The sequence below is a fragment of the Salvia miltiorrhiza genome, chromosome 4, assembly GCF_028751815.1.
Source record: "Salvia miltiorrhiza cultivar Shanhuang (shh) chromosome 4, IMPLAD_Smil_shh, whole genome shotgun sequence".
In the NCBI taxonomy this organism is placed as follows: domain Eukaryota; kingdom Viridiplantae; phylum Streptophyta; class Magnoliopsida; order Lamiales; family Lamiaceae; genus Salvia; species Salvia miltiorrhiza.
In genome coordinates, this window is record NC_080390.1 from 32113603 (window position 1) to 32132007 (window position 18405).

At 39.3% G+C, this 18405-nt stretch overlaps 1 pseudogene; it reads right to left on the reverse strand.

The window, feature by feature from the left end:
- Nucleotides 1-15785: 15785 nt before the first annotated feature.
- Nucleotides 15786-18405, reverse strand: LOC131023310 (uncharacterized; annotated as a pseudogene).

Here is an 18405-nt window from a genome sequence, read left to right on the forward strand (position 1 = left end):
GGTGTATGGGGGGGAATACACCTATAGGCTATTTTTAGTCTATCTACCAACCTCAATCAGAGGAATCTCAGTCAGAGATAGAAAAGAAACTTTTCATGCAAACCAGACACCTGTTTAACCGAAATTAGTTTTGACCAACAGGGTTGACGACTGATACTGAAAGCTCTTCAGTAAAGAGTTATCAGTTAAGTCACTAGAACTTAACTGATCCACGTAAGGGCTTCAGTCGTGTTTGCAAATATGAAGGTGATATCTTTCTTCCTTACTATCAGAGGATAGTGAGTCAGATTGATATCATACGCAGCGGAAATTAAACTTAGTTTCGAATAGCCTCAGTGGAGCAGATAGTTGGATTAGGGTTTCTCTAGTTGTTAGTCAGTGTTCAGTTTTATCAATTGAAATAGCACAGTTAAGAATGTAAAACTGAAAGCTGTAAATAACACAGAGACTTTTACGTGGTTCGGAAAAACTCTTTCCTACATCCACGGCTGGTTGATCAGACCAACAATCCACTCCGCAAGTGCTTTCCTGGTGCACTGCAAACCGTAAACTGAAGATAAACTCTCTTCAGCACTTACACACCTCGCGTAGGGTTTCCCTACCTACACACCTCGTATAGGATTTCAGCACCTACACAACTCGCGTAGGATTTCCCTGCTAAGCACACCTCGTGCTCAGACTTCCCTTTCAGAGTTCAGAGTACCTTCCTGAATCTCCGAGTCACTCAAACACTCTTATGGGGGAGAGGTTTAAACGAGTGCCAACTATACTTACAAAGAACAAGTTCTTTGAAGCAAGTTTGACCTTTGGCTTCTGGGTACACAGAATATATGCCTAGGGTCTAAGAGAATGTATGTAATCAGCAGTGACTGATTTTGGCTTTGGAATTCTCTTCTTCGATTCAAGCTTTGAGCGGTTAAGCTTTAGGCTGAGTAGCTATTTCGGTAGAGCTTCAGCTTATGTCGTTGAATCGGTGAAGATTGAAGTGATCCTCGAGCGCTATTTGTAGGAGAACTCTTGAATAGATTCGTTGGCGTAAATCGTCTTCAAGATTTCTTCCGTTGGAGAGCAATTCGAATTTTGGCTGAGGCTTCAATCTTCGAGGTTCCTTGTCTGTGTGGAAACGGCTCTCTTTGAAGGACAGGAGATGTGACATCTCTGAAAAGTAGCCACCAGATAGGAATGACCTTTGCAGAGATAAGATATTGAGATATCTCTGCATTTAATGCGGCTGTACTTGAGCGTACGTGGCTTCCTCTGAACATTGGAAGATCAGTCCTAGGAGGAATGTTCAACTGATACTTGACTTTAGTATCAGTCTATGGCGCGCATTAAATAATCAGTCTTCAACTGATTCTTCAACTGACACTTCAGTTGGTAACTCCAGTCTTCAGTCTTCAGTCTTCATTCTTCAGTCTTCAGTCTTCGACACCGCAACTAAACTAGAAACGAACTCTAACACTTGAGTTCAAAACGATTCTACTCTATTACATTTAAGACCTATGAATTTTGGTATCATCAAAACAAGGGTTAGGATATTCCACAAGGTTCCCAACAATTTCCCCATTTTTGATGATGCCAAAACCACACAGCAGTTCTAGACAATAAAAAGACTGAGCTCTCAGTACAAGTTCTAGACAAGGAGAGAAAACAGTTCCCCCTTAACAATAGAACCTAAACAACTTATACTTAGAGCAAGAACGAAAACAGTTCTAAACACAGAACTTTAAAGAAGACAGAAAAACTATAAATCAGAGCCTGGACAAAGAGTCATTGTCTTCAGGGTGAGATCAATAAGAAGTTCATTTCATTAAAAAAGGACTGATAAGCCATCAGTCGAGGTACAGAGCAAGACTTACATTGGAGTAATAGGAAAAACAAAAAAACATCATGGATAAACCATGGACTCCAGCAGTCTGCTTGGCTGCGCCTTGAACTTCTTGATCTTCATCTTCTGTCTTCGTGTCTTCATGTTCCTAAGCTTGTTCCACTCTCACTTGTTTTCCGTTGAATTGAGGTCTCTTCTCCTCTGGTTAATCTTCCTCATGATCATCGGATGAAAGGATGATCATGTTTCTTGACCGACTTAAGTTCATAAGATTGTGTAACTTTCCCCCTTTTTGGCAACATCAAAAAGAAGGACGAACCTAAGAAGGAAGCGAAGACCATGCGAAGGTAAGTTCGCAGGAGGAAGATATTGGGGTCATGGGGGATGAAGAAGGCGAAGGCTTAGAAGGAGGTTAGGAAGAAGAAACAGATGACGAGGAAAAAGAAGAGAAACAAAGGTTTTGAGAGATGAGGGGTTGTCAAAACAGAGAAGATTGTGAGGGTCTCCCTGTTGACATAGCGCCGGTTGACAATGAGTTCCAGCTCATTGTTGTTGCTCCGCATCGGTTCTCCACAAAGAGCAAGAAGCTTTTTGGTGAAGACGATGAAGTCTGTCCTTTTTCAGACAGGTACTACAAACCAATGCACCGGGCATGAGGAAAGAAGACACTTGCTTCGCTGGATACAAGTGAGGGTAGAGCAAACTTTGACGTCGGAGAGACGTTGTGATCCAGTGGAAGGGTCCGGTGAAGACCAAGACTATGAGTGTCATTCTTCCACTCCATGACTTTGCAGTCATAGATTTCTCCTTTAGTCGGAACAATTTTTCTCTGCAACTTTGGAAAAAAAATTGAAACTTTTTCTCACAGTGAAGGCTGTGGAGAGTTGTTAGTTGATGCAGAAAAATCATGAAGACAGCATGGTGTATAATAGACAAGATGTGAACCATGTAGAAGATGAAAAGGTTTTTCGAAAACTGTGCCTAAATTGCAATTGAAGAAAAATTTCGCGTCCGCCGTCACTGCGAGGGACTTTGAAAAGCATCATTACACATGTCATGTCAATGAGCGTTTCTAGAAATTTTATTGCAGAGGCAAAAAGGTTGGAAGGATTTTTGGCAAAAAGATCAGGACAAGTTCAATCAAAACAAATTTTCTCTTTATAAAAATCTTGTCCTTTTCGGATTTTCCATTTTCCAACAATTCCAACAATCAGTTAAAGTTTTTGAAAGAAACTGATCAGTTAGAGAAAAGGTTTTGAACTAAACACTTAAAGCTCTAAACTGAAATAACTGATTTTTGAAAAGGTAAGCATTTAAAATATTTACTGATCAACTGAACATAGTAGTCAGTTGATACCACGTGATCCTGGTTGAATCATCAGGATGACTTCTTCTTCAGATGAGTATTCGGACTTCATTGCATTCCACGTCGGCGATCGTAGAAGCAGCAGTTGGTTGACCACCAGTCAGCAAGACTGTTTGAGAAAATCTTCAAACACAGCATCACTCTTCAGGGTTGATGAGGCCGATCTTTGCACATAGATCATTGAACCTCTCTTCTGGAAGAGCCTTGGTCAGCAGGTCCGCTCTCTGAATAGCAGTGGAAATCCATTCCACAGAGATATTCTTCTTTTCGACATGATCACGAATGAAGTGATGTCGAATCTCAATATGTTTGACTCTGGTGTGATGAACTGGATTCTGGGAGATTGCAATAGCACTGGAGCTGTCGCAATAGATAGGAACTTCCTTTTCCTCGATCCCATAGTCCTTTAGTTGATGGACTAACCACAAGATTTGTGAGCAGCAGCTTCCAGCAGCAACATATTCAGCTTCAGTTGTAGAGGTGGCGACTGAAGTCTGCTTCTTTGAAAACCAAGAGATGAGCTTGTTGCCTAGGAATTGACATGTTCCGGAGGTTGACTTGCGATCAAGCTTGCATCCACCGAAGTCGGAGTCTAAAAATCCGGTGAGCTTGATGTCGTCGTCTGCTGGGTACCACAATCCTAAATTGGGTGTGCCCTTGAGATATCTCAGAATCCGCTTAGCTGCATCCAAATGAGCTTCCTTAGGATCTGATTGATATCTTGCACAAACCCCGACTGCAAATGCGATATCTGGTCTGCTCGCAGTCAAATACAGCAAAGATCCAATGATTTCTCTGTACTTCTTCGAAGAGACAGAGCTTCTTTCTGAACCTGGATCAACTTTCCAGTTTGTGTTCATTGGGATCTTGACTGATTTCATGTGTTGAATACCGAACTTAGCTATCAGCTCCTTGGCATACTTGGACTGGCTGATCAGTATTCCTTCTTTGGTCTGCTTGACTTGCAATCCGAGAAAGAAATTCATTTCTCCCATCATGGACATTTGGAATTTGTTCGTCATGATGTCAGGAAACTTATTACACATGCGTTCGGATTTGGATCCGAAGATTATGTCATCGACATAAATTTGAACAAGCAAGAGATCTTCTCCTTCTTTGAGAGTGAACAAGGTTCTGTCCACATATCCCTTTTTGAAGCCTTGTTCAATCAGATACTCAGAGAGAGTATCATACCACGCTCTTGGTGCTTGCTTCAACCCATAGAGCGCTTTCTTCAGCTTGTACACCTTTTCTGGTCCAGCAACCTCAAATCCGGGAGGTTGTTCTACATAGACTTCATCTGTGAGCACTCTATTAAGAAATGCACACTTGACATCCATTTGGTGTACCTTGAAACCTTTGTGAGCTGCGAAGGCTAAGAAGAGTCTGACTGCTTCCAATCTGGCAATTGGGGCGAATGTCTCGTCGTAGTCGATTCCTTCTTCTTGACTGTATCCTTTAGCCACAAGCCTTGCTTTGTTTCTCACAACGTTTCCTTCTTTGTCTTCCTTGTTCTTGAAAATCCATTTCAAGCCAATCACCTTTGCATCGTCTGGTCGATCCACAAGCTCCTAAACTGAATTCCGGTTGAATTCATTGAGTTCCTCTATCATTGCGATGACCCATTCAGTGGACTTCAGAGCTTCTTCAATATCCTTGGGCTCTGTAGTTGATAAGAAACAGCTGAAATTCTTATCTTCGTTGATGCAGTTCTGGTTGATGTCGAAGACGAGGTTGCACATTGATCTCCGAGTCTTGACGCCATCTGATGATTCTCCAATGATGTTCTCCTTAGAGTGGAGTTCAAACCATCTTCGATACTTCTTGATCTCTTCAGGGGATGGTGGAGCTTCTTCGGTCAGAATAGCTCTGGGATGTTGAGCACCTTCTGGAGCAGGGGTGAGTTGAGCTGGGGCGGCTTCTGCGCGTTCAACTTGAACTTCAGCAACTGGAGTTCCCCCTTGACTGATGCCATCTGTATTGGCTCCAGTCTGGACTTCAGACCGTTGGATGATCTTCTGATACTGAAGCATCTCAGTATCTTCATCTTTGCCAGGTCCCCACACCAAGACAGTAGAGGGCTCGACAGTGTGGATTTCAGCTTTGGAACCTTCAGCGATCTGAACACCCTTTTCAGCATCTTGTTCCCTGAAACCATCTGTAGACTCATCAAAGATCACATGAGGTGTTTCTTCTACACAAAGAGTTTGAGTATTGAACACTCGATAGGCTTTGCTTGAACGTTCTGTTCCAGAGTATCCAAGGAAGACTCCTGGATCAGCCTTGCTATCGAAGGTGTTCAACCTCTTCTTATCATTGTTGTGTATGAAACACTTAGAACCGAAAGCATGAAAGTAGGCAATCGATGGCTTTCTGTTCTTCCATAACTCGTATGGAGTTCTTCCATGTCTCTGAGTGAGGAAGGAGCGATTCTGCGTGTAGCATGCGTTGTTGACTGCTTCGGCCCAAAACTTCAAGGGGAGTTTTGACTCGGCTAGCATCGTCCTGGCTGCTTCCTTTAGAGACCGGTTTCTTCTTTCTGAAACTCCATTCTGCTGTGGAGTTCTTGCTGCAGAAGTTTGATGACTGATTCCTTGTTTATCACAATACTCACGAATGATAGTATTGAGGAATTCAGTCCCACGATCTGATCTGATGCTGATGATGTTGACTTCCTTTTCAACGCTCAGTCTTCTCAGCAGCTTTGGCAGTTCCTCCAGTGTCTCCTTCTTTTTGAAGAGAAAGATAACCCAAGTATGTCGTGAATAATCATCCACAACTACCAAGGTGTACTTCCTACCGTTGTAGCTTCTTGGAGTGATCGGGCCAAACAGATCCATGTGAAGTAGATGCAGAATCCTTCCAGAGGAGTGTCCTGTCTTTGACTTGAATGACGTCCGCGTCTGCTTTCCTCTGAGGCATGCTTCACATTCTTGCTTCTTCTGGAATACAATAGAAGGAAGACCTTCTACCAGTTGATGTTTAGCAAGTTTGTTGATCGTCTTGAAGTTGAGATGGTTGAGTCTCTTGTGCCATAGCCAATTGAGCTCCGAGCTGCTCTTGCTGATGAGGCACGTTTCTGGTGGGCTGTCTTCCCAAGAAACGACGTAGAGACTCCCTTGTCTGAATCCCTTCAGAACCACCTTATTCTGATTGTTTCTAACAGTGAATTCATCCTTTTTGATTTTCACTGTGAAACCACTGTCACAAAATTGACTCACAGACAACAGATTATGTTTAAGACCAGAAACAAAGCTAACATTACTGATACTGGCGTTACCCATGTTGAGCACACCGTAGCCTTTTGTTTCTCCAATCGAGTTGTCTCCGAATGCAACTTTGGATCCAACTTTCTCAACATACTGGGATAGATATTCTTTGTAGCCCGTCATATGCTTCGAACAGCCACTATCCAGATACCACGTTCTGATTGAAGCTTTGGCCTCTTCCTTCTTTTTATGTTTCCTGACATTGACCTGCAAGGAAGAGTTGCTTCAGGCACCCAATCAAACTTTGGGTCCTTCAATGTTAGTTCGAGTTCCCTTTGGAACCCAAATCTGCTTCAGAATTGGTCTGGCTGATCTTTTGCGCTTTGTTGGATGTCTGATCGATGTCGTTGGCGCTTCAGGTGGCACGTGAGCATTCTTCTGTTGAGAAATCCTTTTGAAGGCCTCACTCTTGTAGCAGTTCTGTCTGATGAGTGGTTGAGGTCTTCTTTGCTCGGCGAAGTATCTTCCTTGAGATACTTTAGTCTTTGCAGACTTATGGAGATTTGTCTGACGTCCAGTGGCTTGTCGTCGAGGAATTGGCATGGCTCGACTGGACTCAGCATTGCTTGATCTCCATGGATGTTGTTCCTTCTGAAACTGAACTGAGGATGTCAGTTTCTGACTGATGTGGCCTTTCTTCCCCCTGGATTGATGAGGAAGATTCTTCTTGGCTCCTGATGTTTCTTCCCGGATCTTTGACTGAAATCTGCTTTCCAGCCTTTTCAATAAGATGATCTGGTTGGGATCCTCCTTAGATCGTCTGTAGCTTCTTGGAGGTGGAACATTTGATCTGGCCATCAGTCTGCGCTTGTGAACTTCATCCATATCATGGTCTCTTGATTCTTCTGAGGTTGTGATTTCAGAAGGATCATTCTTAGAGATGATCATGATATTCTTTCCTTTGGCAGCTGCAACCTTTCCTCCGATGCTGTTGACCAGTCCTTTCGATGGAAAGTTGCTCATCATGGGAGACTGCATCATGCAGTTCTTGACTGTTTCTTCCAGCTTGTGATTGAGCCTCTTGATTTCATGAGATGCTCTTTCACATTCTGAATTGGAGACTTTGAGCTCTTCTTCCAGTCGGCTGTTCTCCATGATTAGCTGATCAAGACAAGTTTCATCCGGAAAGTAGATGATTGTCTGATGTTTAGCTCGTTCATCATTGATCTCCTTGTCCATTTTCTGATTCTGCTTGAGGAGATCTTCGAACATTTTCCTCAGCTGACAGTGATCAGTCAGGAGTTGATCAAACTCGTCAGTTTCAACGGATGAGCTATCTCCAGATTCTGAGTGGTCTCCTGAAAGCATCAGGAAGTTATCAGTATATGGAGTTTTTGTGAGAGATTTTACCTCTGGGCCATTCATTCCATTGTCGTAGCTGTTGTCGGCTACACTTTCTGATTCGTTGGCCATCAGGGCTCGGCTCTCATCATCTGAGCTGGAACTATCGTAGTCGGATGATTCTGATGTGTCGTTGGAAGTATCAGCATCATCAGCAACCATTGCTTTCTTCTTCGAAGATCTACGATCTTTCTTCGCTTTCAGTTCCCTGCGCTCAGCTGGAGTCAATTCAGGGCATTCATGTCGAAAGTGCCCTTTCTTTCTACATCCAAAACATTCCAATTCTTTGATGTCGTAAGCGGCTGACTTCCTTTCTCCGCTTCGATCTGTGGAATGTCTGGAGTCCCCTTCTTTTTCTTTTCCCTTGTAGTGCTGCTTGTGGAACCTTCTGTACTTCCGGAACTTGGACTCCATCTTGTTGAATCTGTCAGTCAATAGGGCATATTGACTGAAGAAGTCCTCAGGGTTAAGTTCCGTTGGCTCCTTGATCTGCTTCTTGCCTTCTCTGGTCGAGGCCTTCAGTGCAACTCCTCTTGAGGTTGATGGACCATCTTCGTCTGATCCTCCAGCCTTCTTGTTACCAAGATTTCTCAGAAGATCGAACTCATTTGCCATGAGATCGGAGAAAAGCTTGTTTGTCGGGAGCTGACTGAATCCTGGCTTATGCTGATGAGCGACTGAGTAGATCTGCCATTCTCCACGTGGCAGTGCTCGAAGAATCTTCAGGTTGATTTCTCGTTGAGTGTATTTGTCTTTGGAAATGGATTGAACTTCATTCAATATAAGATTGAATCTTTGTTCCATTTCCTCGACAGATTCATTCTTGAGCATGAGGAAGGAGTCGAATTTCTGACAAGCTATGGATAGCTTATTCTCCTTGATTTCCTCAGAACCTACGCACATTCTTTCCAGAATGTCCCACATCTCCTTTGCTGTTCTGCACTTGATGATCTTCATGACATGCTTGTCAGGAAAGGTGCCGGAGATGATGCTTTTGGCGAGGTTGTCTAACTCATCTTGCTTCCTTTCTTCTGTGGTGAAGTCTGCCTTTGACTTGGGCTGGTCCTCATCGTAAGGTTCCTGATGGATGTCATTAGGAACCCTTTTTACAGTTTTGGTGATGATGATCGAACCGCTGGTGATGACTTCCCACATTCTACAATGTTGGGCGGTGAGGAAGCTTTCAAGCCGAAACTTCCATATGTCGTATTTTTCAATACTAAACATAGGTAGAGAAGATAATCTGCTGTGGTTAGTCTCCATCAAAAAAGAGAGAACAGATAACAGCAGATAGAGCAAGTAGCAAGCACAAAAATAAGAAAGAGTAAAACTTCTTCGAGACCTTTAAGAAAGGATCTAGTTCAAGTAGGAACTAGTCAGAGACAGATAGTTCTTGCGAACAACCTGCTCTGATACCAATTGTTAGGTCCGTGGGGTCTCGAATAGGTGTATGGGGGGGGAATACACCTATAGGCTATTTTTAGTCTATCTACCAACCTCAATCAGAGGGATCTCAGTCAGAGATAGAAAAGAAACTTTTCATGCAAACCAGACACCTGTTTAACCGAAATTAGTTTTGACCAACAGGGTTGACGACTGATACTGAAAACTCTTCAGTAACGAGTTATCAGTTAAGTCACTAGAACTTAACTGATCCACGTAAGGGCTTCAGTCGTGTTTGCAAATATGAAGGTGATATCTTTCTTCCTTACTATCAGAGGATAGTAAGTCAGATTGATATCATACGCAGCGGAAATTAAACTTAGTTTCGAATAGCCTCAGTGGAGCAGATAGTTGGATTAGGGTTTCTCTAGTTGTTAGTCAGTGTTCAGTTTTATCAATTGAAATAGCACAGTTAAGAATGTAAAACTGAAAGCTGTAAATAACACAGAGACTTTTACGTGGTTCGGAAAAACTCTTTCCTACATCCACGGCTGGTTGATCAGACCAACAATCCACTCCGCAAGTGCTTTCCTGGTGCACTGCAAACCGTAAACTGAAGATAAACTCTCTTCAGCACCTACACACCTCGCGTAGGGTTTCCCTACCTACACACCTCGTATAGGATTTCAGCACCTACACAACTCGCGTAGGATTTCCCTGCTAAGCACACCTCGTGCTCAGACTTCCCTTTCAGAGTTCAGAGTACCTTCCTGAATCTCCGAGTCACTCAAACACTCTTATGGGGGAGAGGTTTAAACGAGTGCCAACTATACTTACAAATAACAAGTTCTTTGAAGCAAGTTTGACCTTTGGCTTCTGGGTACACAGAATATATGCCTAGGGTCTAAGAGAATTTATGTAATCAGCAGTGACTGATTTTGGCTTTGGAGTTCTCTTCTTCGATTCAAGCTTTGAGCGGTTAAGCTTTAGGCTGAGTAGTTATTTCGGTAGAGCTTCAGCTTATGTCGTTGAATCGGTGAAGATTGAAGTGATCCTCGAGCGCTATTTGTAGGAGAACTCTTGAATAGATCCGTTGGCGTAAATCGTCTTCAAGATTTCTTCCGTTGGAGAGCAATTCGAATTTTGGCTGAGGCTTCAATCTTCGAGGTTCCTTGTCTGTGTGGAAACGGCTCTCTTTGAATGACAGGAGATGTGACATCTCTGAAAAGTAGCCACCAGATAGGAATGACCTCAGCAGAGATAAGATATTGAGATATCTCTGCATTTAATGCGGCTGTACTTGAGCGTACGTGGCTTCCTCTGAACATTGGAAGATCAGTCCTAGGAGGAATGTTCAACTGATACTTGACTTTAGTATCAGTCTATGGCGCGCATTAAATAATCAGTCTTCAACTGACACTTCAGTTGGTAACTCCAGTCTTCAGTCTTCATTCTTCGACACCGCAACTAAACTAGAAACGAACTCTAACACTTGAGTTCAAAACGATTCTAGTCTATTACATTTAAGACCTATGAATTTTGGTATCATCAAAACAAGGGTTAGGATATTCCACAAGGTTCCCAACAATTTGTGTATAAATAATGATTTTATTCTAATTTTAAGTCAAATATTTTTTCAATAATCTGAACAGTTTGTTTTAATCTGAATTTCTTAATAAATTTAATTAATCTTTTTTTTTATCACATTTTTGTTGCACTTGATGCTACTATTAAAAAATTAAACAATGCAAATATAAATATAAATAAAGATGCGTTGCCTTTCAAATTTATCCAAAAAAAGTTGTGCCAAATATTTACAAAAATGTAGGCATAATTCCCTTGATAAAGAATAACTAAAAAAATTCAAATTTCACATGTACGGTCATAACATCTATAACCCCAAATATTTGAGATTTAAACAAACTCAACTACTTTGCGTCCTTGGTGTACGTCGCCAACCACCAAAATAATTCCTGCGGAATTACCAAAATAAATTAATACAATGGTAAGCAGGGTCGATCCCACAGAGAGCAGTTAAAATTCATTCAAATCCCTAAATCTATAAAAACGGTGATGCCACCACGCCTTAAATTTAAGAGGAGTTAATTAAACTAAGAACGCAGAAATAATTAAATAAAATATGCTTGAAGTAAATCAATAAAAAGGGTAATTTGGCTCAAATAAATCCACTCTAATTCAACTCTGATCTTCGACGCAATAATTAATCAATCCCTATCAACCAACCAGTTATAGGATACCGTGAAACGCAACGGACGTACCCCAATTCCTACTTACTGGGTCGATAAACAGCTGGAGACGCCAGACCTGCTTATTTCTCTTATTAAAATATAACCTAGCTGGAGACGTCAAACCTAGATTTAATATTCTAATAGCATTAAAATGAAGGAACCCAATTTATATCAATTATCCTAGAGACGCTAGTAATAATTAATATACCAATTAATTCCCCCTACGAACACGGTAGTTGTATCACTAATTAGTCCAATTCCAACAATTACGGATTGGCAGGAACTAATTGACTATAATCCAATTAAACTTAAGTTGATCAGGCTTAAATAAAATCAAAATTATCTTGAAACCTAGGAATTAATCGGAATCAATAGGAATCAATTTTAAACCAATTAGGTCTCACAGATTATTAAATTAGAGTTTCATTATTATCGCCGAATTAAAGATTTAGCTAATCATGCTTAAAATAAAAACAATCAAATAAATAAAAATAAACATACTGAAATATGCGAATAAAGCTGAGAAAATAAATTGCAAGAAATTAAATCAAACTTGAACCAATTTGTCCAGATGTCGTCTGCCTCAATCAAAGTCCAGCCGCAATTCTCGAAATTAAGAACAAAAATTTAATCTAACAAGCTATGAATCAAATGCTAAAGACGTAAGAGCAAATTGCATGGGAATTAAAGATTGCATGGAAAAAACAAAAGTCAACTATGCTAATCAAAATTCCAATGTTGCGGCTGTCAAATATGTAAAAGTGAATGTATCTCAAGTCCACTCCTAATCCTAACCTAATTCTAATATATATATGCGGCTGGGTGGGAGATTAGAACTAAAGGAAATTAATCCTAGGGTAATTTTATACATAGCCCCCAAATTTCTTATCATAGCCCCTTATTAAAAAAATATAATTAAAATATTAATAAATATACATTTTTACCCCTACATCTCTAAATTTGAAATTTCAATAACTAATCCCACAAACATTACTACAACAAATATGCATAGCCACGTTTCCTAAAAGAAATTGTATAGCCCCCACATTTGAAGGGAGAAACAAAAGAAAAAAAAAAAGGAAAACTGTGACTTCAATTTGATTTAATCGTCAGATCAGATAGTCGGGAGGTGGAGGCGGCGCCACTGGCAAGGAGAAGGAGGATAGCGTGGCGAAGTCTGCTTCAATTTTTTGGAAGGGGGCTATACATTTGTTGTAGTTAGCTTAAGATACATTCTCTTTCTTCGTCTCAAAAAAAAAAAAAAAAAAAAGATACATTCTCTTTCTCAGCCTCTTCGCTGTCGTCGCATCGACGGCGCCGCCGTTGATGGAGGTCGACACCATGTTTCTCCCTTAATATCTCTCTCCCTTTTTGACCCTCTGCTGGAATTCATTGCCCCTCGTCGTCTGCCGCCCCTCGCCGCTCAGCCATGAACCGCCTCGCTACTCCGCGAGTAGCCGTCATGTCAACGCCCTTCACCCTCTCTCTTTCGGCCGGCAGGAACGGCCGCCACCGCCACCTACGCGTAGATAGCAGCACCACCCAACCGCTGTCTCCCTTTTCCTAATCTAGCGTCGATGTCGCTCCTGCTTCCTCTCCATCGACCGCTGTGGCACATGTAGTGCCCGAGGATGGCGTCCAGCCGCCCCCCTTCGTCTCTCTAGCTCGGCAGTACCCATTCACCCAAATTTTCTTTATGTTCTTTCTTTTCTTATTGGAAGAGAAGCGTTTATGTTGTAGTTTTCCTAACATTTGGAATTAATTATTAAAAGTTAAATTTGAGGCTGTGGGGGTAAAAATGGATATTTGTTAATAGTTTAGTTATATTTTTTAACGAGGGGCTGTAGTGATAAATTTGGAGGCTACATATAAAATTACCCTTAATCCTAAGGTAGCCGCATAATTATCCCAACAAATGGGCTTCGGCCCTTTAATAAAACACAACCCAAAATAATTTAAATAAGAGTTTTGGGTATAATTAAATCTAAACTAATTAATCCAAGTCCAATCTCTAATTTTCTCCAAAATCAATCAACTTCTTCCATAATTCTCGACTTTCACCAACTTCTTCCATCCACGAGCATCCATCTCCAATCCATCTAATTTCTGCGCCAAAATGTCACAAACCATGTAAAATCATATAAAATCATGGTGAAACACACACTAAACTAAGTAACTAAAACACACACATCAGTCCTCTACTGATCTTCTTTGAATGACCTATATTGAAACTTCTTTTATCAATTGGTCATTAATCATTGAACTTCTTCTCTTCATGCATATTCAGTAGACGTAGACTTCGTCTACTGAAACCTGTAAACAAAAGATGCATACTCCCTAATAAGTTTGTTGCTTTATACTCCCTCCGTCCACGAAATGAGTACTCATTTGTGGACGGCACGAGTTTTAAGAAATATATTGAGTGTAGTATGAATAAAATAAGGGTCTCACCTTTTTTAGTGTATTAATTAAAGAGTTTTGTGAGATACACATGCCAAAAAGGAAAATGAGTACTCATTTCGTAGACGAATGAAAAAAAATATGGATACTCATTTCGTGGACGGAGGGAGTACAATATTACATATGTTATATGTATTCAACGTATATCGATCTTATTTCATGTTATAATACTCCTATAAATATGTGTGTTTATGTGTATGCATGTTGATTCCTTATTTTATATTTTAAAAACCAAGCTATTTATTTATTTATTTATTTATCTTTTTACTACAAATAATTATTGGTGCGTTGTTTTACACCAAAAATATCCGACAGTCAGCCGGTATGCCCATACTGCGCAGACAGTAGTAAGCAAAATCGTCTCCCATAGGATCGGCGAGAATTCTCCTAAAATTCAATCTGCAAAGTAACTCAACAAATGAAATTTATGGGGAAAATATAAAAATACTAAATATAAAAATAAATAAATAAAATCCAAAAGAATTGCAATGGTTTTAATCCTAAAGAATAAATGGAAAAATTCAACAATTAATAAAGAATTCTAGCAATCAATTAAGTCCACTCTAACTTAATTATTCTGATCATTGATGCAAATATAACTTCAATTCATGCAAGCAAACCAGTTATAACCACCGAAGACGCTTCTGACGTGATCTTATTTTTCCTTAATTATTCGGTAATCAGGAAGATGCTTCACTAATTACTACCCTAATCGACTGACAACCGTAAGAGACGCTCTATAGATTTAATGAGTCGACAACACTAATTTCTAGAGAAACCTGATTCAAAACCAATAAACTCTTACGCATGATTATTGAATTAAGAATTCTTTTCCCTTGACCCTAATGTGCCAATTTACCACTAATCAAACCTAAACCACAATTACGTATGGCTGATTCAATTGGCTGTATAATAAATTCTAACCCATTAAATATTTCGCAATACCTAATGGATTAACATAATTAATAACGATAAACACGGAGAATCGCAAATACAAGCATAAAATAATGTATAATAACAAATTAGATCTCACAGAATAATCTTGCTAGTGCTTCCTTAATCGTTTCTGGAATAAACGAATTAGCTAAAACTCATAAATAAAATAAATAATAAAAAAAACAAATAAAAAATTGCGAAGAAAAGATGAACAATAAAAATTTGAATTAATCTCTAAAGTTGCGTCCCAGCTGCTGGTCTCCAGAGTTGTATGTGTATCAATTGTTAGACTACCCACAGTCGTGACACTCACTCAACCCAACATTACTTCACTTTTTATTAAAATATTCATTTATCTCTCTTCCACCTACACAACCCACAACCTAACATAATTTTTACTCACAATGGTGAACCAACCCAACCTACATATTTTTTCTTTTCACTTTATTTTTAAATTATCTTAATATCTAAAATAAAATATAAATTAAAATTAAATATTTATTTATTATACTCCCTCCGTCCATGAAAGAACTTACTAGGAGGAAGTGGCACGGGTTTTAAAAAAAAATATTGTTGAGTGTATTGAGAGTGGATAAAAGATAGTTGAGTGTATTGGGAGTGGTGAAAAGGTGTTATAATTAATATTGGGAGTTGTGAAAAGTGAAAAGTAAGATGATTATAAATAGTGGGGTATGGTCCAAAAATAGGTAAGAAGTTCTTTTGTGGACGTCCCAAAAAAGAAAGATAGGAAGTTCTTTCGTGGACGAAGGGAGTATATAATAAATAAAATAATTTTTTTAAAAAAATTGTAATTATATTATAATTAAACATTGTCATTTATTATAATTGATATTTAACTCAATCGCAAAGGAAGATTACAAGAATTAAACACACAACTGAAATTAAATATATCAAAGTACAATACGTGAAATTTAAAAATACAAATTACATATTTAATTGTCAGTGCCAAATTTTTCCCATATGTGCTCAATCAAATCACCTTGAAGAGTCCTGCGAGCTTCTCTATTGCGAAGTTGATCTCTATTAGTCATATGAGTAGACAAGCTCGCAATACATTCAGTAGAATAGCGAAAATGTTCGTCATCTTCTGTTTGTACTCTTGTAGGTGTATCCATAAAAAATTCTGTTGGATCATAATAATTTTGGTAGGTATCTCTTTCATCCTCGACTATCATATTATGCATGATGATACAAGCCATCATAATTTTTCCCATCAAAACTTTGTCCCAAACAAGACATGGGCGTCGTAGAAATGCAAATCGAGCTTGTAGAACTCCAAATGCTCGCTCAACATCTTTTCGGACAGACTCTTGGCGTTGAGCTAACAACTTGTGTTTGTGGATCTGTGGGGAAGTAATTAACTTGACAAATACAGCCCATGAAGGGTATATACCATCAGTTAAATAATATGCCATATCATAATGACGACATTCACTACGTAATTAACCTTTGATGCTCGACCTTCTAAGACATCATTAAAAACAGGAGATCGATGGAGTACATTAATATCATTACACGAACCTGGTGTTCCAAAGAACGCATGCTATATCCACAAGTCGTATGAAGCAACAGTTTCCAAAATGATCGTTGGTTTTCCACTTCTCCCAGTATATTGGCCGGCCCATGCATTAGGACAATTTTTCCACTCCCAATGCATGCAATCAATACTGCCAATCATGGCTGAGAAACCACGTTGTTCTCCAACATAGAGCAGCCTTGCCAAATCTTGTTCATTAGGCCTTCTGAGATACGTACCACCGAAGCAGGACATAACACCTTCCACAAAATGGACTAAACATCTCTTGTAGAAGATGAACTCATTCATAGATACTCATCGACAACATCGGAAGATGTCCCATACGCCAACACCTTCATGGCTCCAGTACATTTCTGCAATGATGAAAGACCTACTCTGCCGGTGGCATCTCGTCTCTGTTGGAAAAACTCATCATTAGCAGTAACAGCTTCCACTATTCGAATGAATAGCGATTTTTGCATGCGAAATCTCCGCTGGACGAAATCACTGCATGTGATACAATTTATGAACACGTGCCCAAAGCGATTCCCCTATTTGATTTTTTCCTCGAACGTTATCTTCGCTAGCATAGATCCAAGATGACATAAGGGCAACATCTTCCTTCACACACCAAGCTACTTTTGTCCCTTTCTGATTTTTGTTTGGGCGTTGAACACCCATAAATAAATTACGAGAGACATTTTCTGATGTGGAAATTCTTTGAGAGGTAGGAATTTGACATAAACTTGGAGAAAATTGAGATTCATAAAATTGAGAATTTGGTTGATTTTCGAAATTTGGAAAAAAAAGGAGGAGTCGGATAAGATGAAAAATTTGCAGAATCTTGAGGATTAGGATAATCTTGGGAGTTTTGGTGATTTTGAGAATTTGGATAATAAGAATTGGGATAATTTGGATCCATAATGGAAATATAATGAAATGAAGAAAAAGAGAGTTTTTGTTTGGGTGTGAAAATATAGTGAAATTAGGCTCTATTTATAGAGCTAAAAATAAGAAAAAATTTAATATAATTTTAATATATTTTTTATAAAGATAAAACATTATAAAATTTTATTTATCCAAATATTTAATCCACCAGTTAAAATTTGACATGTGGCATGGAAAGTGAAAAAATGGAAATGCGCGACTTGGGGCGGCAGATCCCCCAGGTCGAGCAATTTTGGTGACTTTCCAATTTTTTTTATCAACTTGTTTTGTCTTATTAGCATAGCATGACTCTCCCCAAATGTCACGGTTGGGGGTAGTCTTATAAGTTTCCTAGCTTATATAATAAGTTAAAGCTAAATCTAAAGCAAAAGGAAATAGGCGCGCACAGACTCTAGCAAATTAAAGCCCAATACAAAAAAGAATAAAGTCAGCCTAAAACACAAAGTCAAAGGCTCGCCAACTCAGTACAAAATAATTTGGATATTCAGGCGGTATGGGCACACCGCTCAGCATACGCGCACATCTTTCTCTTTACAGCTCCACGACTTAATAAACTCTTCTCCAAAAACTATCAAAAATCATCAAAAAGATTTATTAGTTCCACAATTAACTCCAAAAAATAATAATGAGCAGGAACTATGTATTAAAATCAACCAAAAACATTCAAAATATGCGTATAAAATAAATACGCCCAATCAATTATATAAACATTTAAAAATTTTATTTATTTGTGCATGTAAGTTTTATTTCTAAAGTTCGATTTTAATTTCAAAATCATTCTTCTAACTAGGGGTGCGACTGGACTAATCATAAGCTTCAATATATAAAAATATTTTTTTAAAAAAACCTCACATCTTTGAATTTTAAATCATTCACAATAAATAATTTAGTTTCTAGCTATCACAACTGGCCTCCAACTTGGCTTTCTCCACGCTGCCAACGAGCCCAGGCTCAGGTAAGAGAGATTCGCTTCCTCATCAAAGATGTCACAACTGTGAAAGGTTGAAGCCCACCTTGGATTCAATATGGATTGCACTATAGTTTTGAGGGGAGAAAGGTTTTCTGAGCCCACCGCTCAAATCCATCAT